This window comes from Ctenopharyngodon idella, chromosome 6, assembly GCF_019924925.1.
Source record: "Ctenopharyngodon idella isolate HZGC_01 chromosome 6, HZGC01, whole genome shotgun sequence".
Classification (NCBI taxonomy): domain Eukaryota; kingdom Metazoa; phylum Chordata; class Actinopteri; order Cypriniformes; family Xenocyprididae; genus Ctenopharyngodon; species Ctenopharyngodon idella.
Window position 1 is genome coordinate 5,546,029 of NC_067225.1, and position 11,770 is coordinate 5,557,798.

Genomic DNA, 11,770 nt, shown 5'->3' on the forward strand with positions numbered 1-11,770 from the left:
TTAGAATGATTTCTGAAGGATCATGTGACACTGAAGACTAAAGTAATAATGCTGAAAATTCAGGAATAAAGTAAATTTTTAAAAATATAATAAAATAGAAAACAGGTATGTTAAATTATAATAATATTTCACAATATGAATGTTTTTACTGTATTTATAGTAAGACGAATAAATGCAGACTTATAAGCGACTTGTAATGTAATTTTATCCACAGTAATTCCATTTACTTTTTATGTAAAGCAAACTGCAAATACAAAACTAGGCATGTCTTGTAATGCTATGGATTTTCACAATTGTGTTATCTTGATTTTCTTCAGGGTCATGGTGTTGAAACTTTCTGAATGTTAATAAACTGATTTTCTTCTCTCTCTCTCACACAAACTCACTTTCTTTGTCAAACACATAGACGCACACACATACTTCCCAAACACCACGATGTGATGCAAAAGCTCTTGCTAATGATGGTTCCTCTCGGCTCTGGTTGTACATGTTGCCTGATGGACTCAGTGTGTCCTAAAAAGCAGGAAACACTGCAGGTGATTTTACCCTGTGCTGTTAATTACCTCCCTTGACAAGCTCAGCGTGTAGCCGCTGTTTAGCCTTTGTCTTCTCACACACTCATGCATAAAACACTAAACAAGAGACTTTTCAGCACAGACAGAATAAAGAATATGATTTGACATCTCTTCTGAGAATGAACTCAAATATCCTTACCACATAGCAACACATAGTGATCCATGGACATTATTTAAACCTTTTTTTGGAAAAATCTTACCTGAAAATGAAGGTTTTCTATATTATGGGCTATATTAGGGGTTCTAAAAAATGATTTTATTGTCAACCAAGTGTTAAAACAGATACCTGTGGCTCTAAACTCTGACTGAATGAGTCACGTTCTGACCTCGATGTTTTTTTTCATTTTTCACACAAAAAAAGCTTCTGTATAATTCATCTTCATTATTATTGAGTCTCTCCAACAGTGTGTAGCTTTAGCCACGTTAGTCGTGCAGCATGCTATCAAACTCATTCAGAATTGAATGTTAGCAAACATTCGCAAAATACATGCCATACCTATGTGATCTGATATGCTGCATCATGAAAAGTGTGTAATGATCCATTTTGAGGGTTATATTAGCTGTGTGAGCTTCTCCTGTATTGTTTATGACTCAGTGTATTGGAATTGCGAGCTTGGCCCTGTCCCAAATTGCACACTTCATTTCACTTTCGGTCTTGTGGACTTACAAAGGCTGCTGCGTGTGCATGTCCGTTAAGTTCTTGAGGCCGTAGGGTGTCCTGTTTGTCAATTTTAGGTCTCAGAAGGGTACTCGTGAGGGGCCCCCTTTGCGGTCAATATGCGCCCTCGATACGCACTTCTGCCGAGCCCGCACTGGTGCGAGCTCCGCAGCAGAAATCTTCCTGACAGTCAATGTGGCATTATGTCACGTAAGTGGTGCCATTTGGGACAGGGCCCTTGAGGGCAGGGAGTACAAGCTAATTTGCATTTAAAAGTATACACACCAAATTAGCGCATTTTTTTCCTCCCACACAAAAATAGGCAGTTAAAACATGGTATAATAAAAAAATGGGGTATTTTGAGCTGAAATTTCACAGACACATTCTGGGGACAACTGAGACTTATATTACATCTTTTATATAAGGTGACCATAATAGGTCACGTTTATACTCCGAATATTACCATACTTATTTTAAATTTATCTGTTTATTCTTTTTATTTTTTCTAATTTATGTGTCCTCATAATCTTTAATCAAAATAACTTTGCCTCCCCCTGCAGCGATATCTCTTCTCTTCTGTGATGATGTGATTACTGGCACGAAGGCGGGGCAACCTGTCACTCATATGAGATCCACCAATAGCAAACCACAATCATCCAATCAATTCCCCATGGACAAAGTCAAGTTGTGTCCTACATTTGTTCTTGTTCCAGAAGCCATTTCGGTAACACTTTATTTCGATGGTCCACTTTAGACATTCTGCTAACTTTGCAACTACATAACTACCAGTCATTAGAGTATTAGTAATATCTGCTAACAATATGTTGATGCTCCAGTGCTCCAACAGACATTCCACTGACTATAAGTAATTTTGCAAGTACTTATCAACTTATTCTAAGAGCCCGAACCCTAACATGCTACGTTGAAAGAACAAACTTGGAAGGAGATGAGGACACAGAACACATTTTTGTGAGAATTGAGATACGCTGTGATCTTGTTGCTCAACTGACTGTCAGCACATATTAGGCAGTGGGACAGCGCCAATGCACAATAAATAAAACAAAACATCACAGATGGCATAACATATTAAAATATTTACTTACATTATTGTTATTATTTGATATCTTTTATTTTACATGAATAGTACGAATTAGACTTTTTTTCTCAAAACAATAAGTTCAGAACTCTGAACAAGTTTTTTCTTGTTTATATCAGATTTGAATTTTCTTATTGATATAAGCAAATTGCATATGTTTTGGCACATGTGCAAAAGAGTAAGCACAACTGTCTACAATTTGCACAATAACTAAATGCACATGGCTTGTTGATCAAAACTAATGAGTTGATTCTCAGTGAAATTGTCAAACTCTTCACAACTTCTAAACATTCTTTCATCATGTGAGCCTTCACATACAAAACGATCCATTCAGTTATTAAAGTCTGTCAGACATGCATGTATATTCCATAAATATCTGACATGGGATGTTTGTAATGTCTGCTAAATTGGTCTGCCATCGTGATGAAATAGGAATCACAATCAACCAATCAATTTTGTAAGCATATATATGGAGTTTGCTCAGCACAATCACTACCATTTTTGAACATGGAGGAATGTCACAACCCTAAAAAGCAGCAGCTACAGCAGTATCTGTATAAATACATTTGTATTTATACAGTACATTCATTTTTGTAGAAATGTGTTACATATAAACTTAAAATTTAAATGCAGTTGCTTGTTGTGGGAGAGCAATAGGAAGATAGAATGTGTGATATAAGAATGTAAGAATGATATACTAAGAATATGTGGTGGTGGTGTTAGGGGAAAACATGATAGTGTGTGTAAAAACAAACAAGCAACTGTGAATTTTCAGTTTACATGTAATACTGTAACACATATCTACAAAAGCAAATGCACTGTATAAATACAAATGTTCATTTTCTTTTACTACAGTATTGACTTTTCCCGTAAACTTTTACTTACTGTCTGAATCAGTATCTAAAAGGCTCAGTGTGATACACAAGAGCATTCAGCTAGTTAAAACTGACATTCTTGTTTACAGAAAGCAGTTAGTGTCAACAACAAAAAAAAAAAAAACATGAAATTTGTATATAACAAATATTTCATGGCGAAAAAAACAAAAAAAACAAAAACATCTAAACGTGATGACAAAAACATTTTTTATTTTAGTGGCATTGGCCAATTTACTGACACAATAACTAGGTTTTGAAGCATGAATTAAATGTTTTGGGTGAGTTACTACTTTTGCAGACATAAAATAGAGTTCTGATGTTCCAGCAAACAGTTGTGACAATTGCACTTACAGTTTAGAGAATGTTTCGAAAAATGTGCCAAAGCAACTGAAAAAAGAAGACGAAGAAGAAGAAGAAAAAAGTAATATTCTTTTAAATATGCCAATTAAAAAGTACTGCAGGTTTTCTCCAGGTATTAGAACTTCATTAAAATTATGGCAAACATAACAACAAATGTTTACTTTCACAAGCCGTCACATACTTGAATATTGGAACCAGACTTTAATGGTTGATGATGTAGTACGAGAACAAAAGGATGCAAGATTGCTAATTGACAAATGGGGTGAGTCTCAATCAGCTCCCTAGTTCAGTAGTCAAGGAAAGTCGGCCATTTTAGGGGCTGTTTCAATCACAGAATCCTTCCGGTGCACTGAATTGTTCGCTCCCTTAAAAGTTCCACAAAGCACCATAAAAACCAGGAAGTCAAAGGAACAACAAGGATCCTCAACGGAAGTTCTGAAGTATGAAACATAAACTGCGCAAACCAACTCACCACACATAATGACATGTGGTAGATGTTTTTTTTGTTGTTTTTTTTTTTTTTTTTAATACAAACCATCATTTAATTATATTTAAGCATAAACATACATCGCTAGACAGGTAATGAACAATCTAGCTAACATTTATAATTTATTTATGGCTGAAATGTTGCACATATATGTAACAAGCAAAGTATTTATCATAATGTACTTTAAATAACATTAAAAAATAATGTCAGAAAGATATCAGTTCTGCTGTAGCTCATAAATACCCAGTGATGTTGTACAATGAAAAAAATAAATAAATAAATAAAAATAGTCCCTGACCGTGAACAACAACAGAAGTTACATTATTACACCATTAGATGGCGGCAAAGACTGTCTTTATGATTGAGTCACTCAGTAGCGAAGACTTTTATATTGAAAAGACTGAATTGTTGTGAACACGGAACAAGACGCAACTGACAAATGCTTTTTGTCAGTTGCTGTCAGTCACGGGAAAACCCCTTAACTGTTCAAAGGACAAGATATTACAGCGGATATTTAAACAGATTTGTTATTATGAACATTGGACTGACCTGAAGGAAAATGCTAAATCTGAATGCAGGTAATAATCTCGTTCAAATGAGAACAAACAGTTTACGTTGCTAAGAGTGGTTGCTAAGGGTGTTGTGTAGTGATACACAGAAACGTTGGATGAAGCGGTCATAGCCATGTTTTATCGTGAATAAAATACAGCAATTGACCAATCAGAATCAAGGACAGGGACTAACCATTTTATAAACACAATTTAAGCACACAACAAAACAAAAATATATAACATTGTTCTAGTGGTTTTTAGATATATACAAAAAGCTTACATATTGTACCAACTTCATATAACTTCATTGAACATCTATAATATTGCTGCTGAAGCAGTTTTACGAAACAGCAGTTTTATTAAAAAAAAAGTTTATTATTTGTATCATGTCCATATGTTAATCAATGTAAAATCAGTTGGTTATACATCTGCTTGTTTTTTTTTTTATTTTTTTTTATATACATTTAACATGGTATTTGCTTACTGTTTTACTTGAATAAAGATGCAAGTCAATATGCTGTTGCTTTGGAGTTTCAGTAACTGCTTATGAACTGTCTAATAGCATATCTCAGCAACACATTTCTATCTGTCCCAAGATAAATTGATAAATTATTAAACACATTTTCCAGTCAGGGGTCTAGTGGTCCTGTGAACATGTCTTTTTTCATCCTATGAATCTGGATATCAGAACTGTAAACATGCGCATCCCAGAAGGCCGTTTGAGCAGAAATCCTCCGTTCAGGCTACGCTACATACTGTGTTAATTAGTCCCATTAGTTACACTCAGATTTGAATTGGTGCACTGGTGTAGATTACATATTAAGGTTAAGGATTTTTGTTTATGCCTACCATAAGGCTGGATAATAATTTCATTAAACTCGTAAAGGAATAAGTGGCCTTAAGTGGGAAACAGGTAAATAGGCAATTAAGAACGTGTGAATGAGAGTAAATACGTCTATGCCCTTGTACACAGCACAAAAGCCCCTGGAAAGCATGAATAAAGATCACAGGCGAGGAACGCAAATGTTTACTGTAAATCACTCCAAAGCAAATGCATGTCATTGACACAAATCATTGTCTTTTTCAAAGCAGAGACGTGTGAGCTCACACGCCACTTCAACGCAGTGCAAACAGTGCTTAATGCTGTATTTATTGATGCATTTATTTGTTGGATATTACTTAACACCAATGTCTGAAAGATCAGTGTATTCAAAGAAACACACACAACAGGGAAAGGCCGAATTGATCAGCTCATTACTAAGTGCTGTTGATAGGGTCTACCCAGAGCCTGCGGGGTCTTTGAGAGAATTTGATTCAAACAACAGAAGTAGAATCAATGGCATTTAGATCATGTAACAAATTTCTCACTGTCTTGAACCCCTCTAAATGTTGCCGTTAGCACTATCATTACTGGAAGTCTACTGAAGTTACACAATGCTACGGCCAGACACAAGTACAAAACTGCATTGCGGACGCTAGAGCTGAATGTACTCAAACCTCCAGGGGGCGATAAAGATAAATTCAAATGTACACTACCATTCAAAATTTTGGGGTAAGATTTTTTTGAAAGAGATTAATAGTCTTAAAGGCACAATATTTAAAATTTTTGGATTAAAATATCAAAAAACCACTAAAACAATGTTATATATTTTGTTGACTTGTGTACTTACATTATCCCAAATGTTTCCAAGAATGTTTAAATCCAGAGAAACAAGTAATTTTAACCAGGGGCCCGTTCTTCGTATGTCGCTAACTCAGTTAGCTGGATTTGATTGATGAGCCATTTGGCATTATCTTGGATTGTTCGGTTCTTCGACGCTCATCCTGGACTTGCTGTCATAGCAACAGGTCCGTAATCTTAAACCTGCTCTGGAGCAGGCTTATTTCATGTAACCAGGATTAGATGGAATGCTTTTAAGTGGAGGTGATGCTCAAAGTTTGTCCCAGCAAAAATAAATTTGCAAATAATATTATAATGTCATGCAGTATATCATAATATAGACACAGCCAGTTTTACTCATTGAGAGATTCATTCGTGAGGGAATAATTACCTAATAATTTTATTGGAGTCTTACACACATGATGTACAGATAGTCTAGGCCGTGCGTGCATTAATTTGAACCGCGACAGCTATTATGGGAGTGGCTTGATGAAGCGCAGGAGATGCAGATAACTTGATCTTGACCCTTAAGAAACTTTAATTAATGCTGTCAAATCTGCTTCAAAGGTAAATTAGTTGCTAATTACAACATTGAAATAAAAAGTGCCTGTACAAATACTAGAAATCGTGAATATAGCCTAAATAATTGGGTAATCATGTAAAAAAAATATAAAAAAAATGCACATTTCATTTATCTATTATAACATTTATGTCGTTCTTCTGTCATTTTATTCGCTTGGCTGTTTCCTTATAAATGTCTAGAAAGTTTAAATATATGATGTCATTACGTTGCCGTCTCGCTGCATTGCTGATCGTGGTTTCGAGTATCGATACATCTGCCCTTTTCAGGAAACACGAGAACGCGCAGTAATCTTAGGGGCCTTTCACACAGAACGCGTTTTTCTGTTCCAATGCGCTACTTTCCCATTGTTTTTCTATGTAAACACGCGCTTGATGGATGTGCATGACCGTTACGCTCGCGTCTCGCGTCCTTTGCAGCGCCTCGCACATGAGCGCCGCGTTTTTAAGACGCTGTGTCAAATTAAAAGAATTTCAACTTTTACACGCAGCGCCGATCATCAATTTCAGTTCCGAAACAGTGGACCAATCAGAAGAACTCGGAGGCGGGGCAAGCGTTGCGAGCTTCTGTTTACAGTAGCAAGTTGGCATGACAACTGTTTTATTTGACCGCAACATGGCGGAGGAGGCGCTCATTATTATCTTATTTTCTTTGTTTCCATGTCAAAACTCGTTTCTATCAATTCTGCTGTTTGCCTATTTCTATTCCACCGGCTGTAGGTGTGAAGACAACACATCCCATGATTCTGTGAAATCAAGGTGTTATCAAGCTATGGCTTTTTTTTGAATGAGCGACCTCTAGCGGTGAAAAATGTACATATTGTAGCTTTAATCAGCAATGACACATTAAATTGATCAAAAGTGACAGTAAAGACATTCCGTTATTGTCGTCATTGCATCACGCCTCAAAAGCGTGTCTCGAGACCCTCGCGTTCTATGCTGCGCTTTTTAAAAAAACATTCCCGAGCGCTGCGTCTCGCGTTTTTAGACGCAAAGACGCGTTCTGTGTGAACGGCCCTTTAGACAACTTAATCCAGACATTTTAATCCAATCCGCAAGTTTGAAGAACCAAATTAGCCAGAGTTCAGTTATCACGATTAGAAGATCTAGCATCTGTCAAATCATCTCAGATGTATAAGCAAGGTACGAAGAACGGACCCCAGGACTCGGGACATGTCCGTGCGTCGCTTATCAATGACATCATACCCGCGTTACCCTCGGTTTCCGGTTTTATTTTGTAGAAACCATGGAAACACCAAAGACTCTTTAATATATTATGTTTTATTTACACTGGCGAGCAACTGTTTGGATGGAGAAAACTATTCATGTTATATTGCTAAACACAGTAAGTCTTATTGTTTAAAACTAATTTTCTTGAGTTAAAGCTAGTACCATATTTTACCATGCCTAATATCGATCTAGCTTACTGCAGTGTGCAACGTGTCTCATAGCAGCTGCCGAGCAAACGCAGAGCAGCATTATAACAACTTTCAACACACATATATATCCAATATGATAAAACAGCACTTCATTACCCCAAATTCGAATGACTAGAAGAAGCAGAAGCAGCATAATAAAAGCTCCGCTGCTACTGAGATGTGTGTCACTCGGCCCTGCGCTGCTTAATACTACAGTAATTTTAATAATCTCATCCATGAACATGATTTCTGCCCGAGTCCCGTCCCGATTCTTTTCCACCGGCTGTAGGTGTGAAGACAACACATCCCATGATTCTGTGAAATCAAGGTGTTATCAAGCTATGCCTTTGTTTTGAATGAGCGACCTCTAGCGGTGAAAAATGTACATATTGTAGCTTTAATCAGCAATAACACATTAAATTGATCAAAAGTGACAGTAAAGACACATAATGTTAAAAAAAGAAAACTGTTGCTTCCATAGTTGACCTGAAAGAGAACACATTGCGGCTTTGTTTATTCAGAAAGGCTTATTATATTTCAATTAGCCTCAGCCTCAGACGTCACGCCCACGGATCGTTGGCTATATGTCTGCATATGGCACACTTAACTGGAACACTTCAGGATTTTTGAAGTCATCTGACTGGTTGAATTCTACAGGATTTCCGGGAGACGTGTGCGTCGCGTTCTTTATTGGTCTGACTGGAAAAATGCCGTGACGCCAAACCCCCTTGCGGAAGAAGAAAGCTGTCGTGTTTACAACTGTGACAATGAACGCTTACCAGGATCAACTAAACGTTGGATTTTCAAAAGTATGTGAAGTTCGCGTCTCCATTGTTGCAGTAAACTTGCACAACATTCTTGAATGAATAATTTATTAGATGCACGCCGGTCTGTTATTGTAGGGAAATCATACCCCAAACATGATGCGGGACAAAACGAAGTGTGATTGGTTGCATAACATGTCAGTCAAACGAGACTACATTTCAATAAACTCCTAAAGAAAAAAAAATGGCTGTCAGTCTCTTTATTATCTTTTTTTCTTCTTATAGCTTCTCTACTAAAATGATCATTGCCAACATTTCTATCACAAACCTTTTTTTTTTTTTCCTGATGCAGCTGAACTTTCGGAATTTCACTATTCCACTGTTGCATCACACACTGCTGTTTCTGTTGTACATTGTTTGTCTCAAAATTCTATAAATGCATAGTGGCTCTGCTCCCCTATCCTCTCATTAAATACTCTGTCTGCCCGTGTCATTGCAGGTGCTGAGGGAGAAAAGGGACTGGGGCTGCAGCCCTGAAAGCACAGTGCTAATCCCCTGTTTGGATTTCAAAAGAATCAATCAGTCAATTGATCAATATAGATATAGATATCGATATATAGATTTATAATCAATTAATTTATTCAGTAAAAAAAGTAATGGAAAAGTTCACCCAAAAATGTAAATTCTGTCATTATTTACTCGCTCTCATGTTGACTTGTATTCTTTTGTGGATTTTTTTTTTAAAGAATACCTTGGAAATGTTTCAAATAAAAGTTAATGAGGACTCCAAAATGACTGCGAAGCACAAAAAAAGTATGGTAAAAGTCTATACTTCAGCTTTATATTCTAAGTCTTCTGAAGTCATGTTATAGCTTCATGTGAAGAGGACTAAATTTAAGTTGTATGAAGTACTTAATGATACTTCCATAGTGCCAATTCATTTTAATTGTGTGGAAAAGAGCTACTAGCACATTTATCACAGCTTCTCCTTTTGTGTTATGTGGATGAAGGTAAGTTATATGGATTTGAAATTATTCTAAATGTATAAAAGTGAGATCTGACTCCGTCAGATTTTACCTGCCATAAAAAGACCCTAAAATGTGCTTCATGTGCAATATCTAAATAAACTTCAATAATGTGACTGACAACATTAGGTTACACAAATTTGTTTGATCAAAAATAAAGTAAAAGCAGTAATACTGTGAAAGGTTATTATAATTTATAATAACTGTTTTCTATTTTAATATGCATTTTTAAAAAAAAAAATGCAATTTATTCCTGTGATGACAAAAGCATTCTTTGATGAGTCAAAAGGACAGCATTTATTTGAAATATACATTTTTGTAATATTGTACATCTTTACTGTGATTTTTGATCAATTTAATGCTTCTTTGCTGAATAAATGTATTAAATTCTTTCAGAAAAAAAAAAAAAAAAAAAAGAAAAAAGAAAAAAAGTTTTACATGAAAGACTTTGGTTTGTTCCTGACTTCAGAAGACTGTATGGACTGTTTTATAGTGCTTTTGGTCCTTTTAAAGGCTTGAAACCCCCGGTCACTGTATTCTATCAAACTATGAAAAATAGCAGCATAAAAATTCTGTCACTTCTTTTAAACCCAGTGAAAGAAAGGAAGTCATATAGAATTTGTAACTGCAACAGATTTTTTTTCTTTCACTTTACTACTTGGATTGTGTCTTTGGCACAGTATGAATCCATACCAAGGATCACGTCTCTTGTTCCTGTTCCGCACAAAGACCAGTATCCGCTCATTATTTTCTGCCCTATCGATGTTACACACAATTTCAAGACAGATTTGTTCCGTTTCTGTGCCTCGTCCAATGAGCACTCAGGAAAATTCGGCAACTTTCTTCGACTAAATCTCAGTTGGGCCTGCACGTCTGCCGCTCACGGCCCAGCAGAGGCCTGGTGCACATCGGAAATTGTTCTCACAAAGCCATATGAATAGGAAATGGGAACGTTTCTTTCACTTCTTGTGGTGTGACACTAATTTGCTTCCCCTTGCACTTCCAAGGCAATTAGCTTTGAAGCTTTTCAGAAGCTATTCTAGCCCAAGTCGATAGATAGCGTGGAGAATAAGAATTTAAGCAGGTCCACTGGGGGAGGCTAGATAAACATATCAACAGAAGGAGGAGAAACCAGAGAGAGAGAAAAAAGTGGAGGGGTGGGGGGGTTGGGGGGGGGAGCAAAAGAAATATAATTACTCCAACTGCTCGCCTGTATGCTTGGCCTTCATTACTGGGCATCAGTTTCATGCTAAATTCACTTCCTAGCAATTTGCCTCAGAGCCAAAGCACAAGCACCAGACAGTGTAAACAAAAACTCTATTGACGGCTTGGGCAAAACGCCACCGCCGTAAACATGGTGAACGAGTGAATGAGGAGAGAAAGCTAAACGAGAAATCGGCAATGTGTTCGGCCCACACTAACTTGTGATCTGTTGTCTCAATAATAGTCACTGGAAACGAAGGTCACAAAGTGTTGACAGTATTTTCTATAATCTATAATGACCAGAACCACATAGAATCTGTGCATGAAACTCAGCAGATACATCCGCAGATTCCACACCCGTCGTTCACATTACTTGCTTTGATGATTTCTTAAAGAGGACTTGGTTATACGTTTTTATATTTTCAACTTTCTTTAGTGTGTAATGTTGCAGTTTGAGCATGAAAAAGGTCTGCAAAGTTACAAATATATATATACCATTGAGAGTGTGGTACTCTCAGC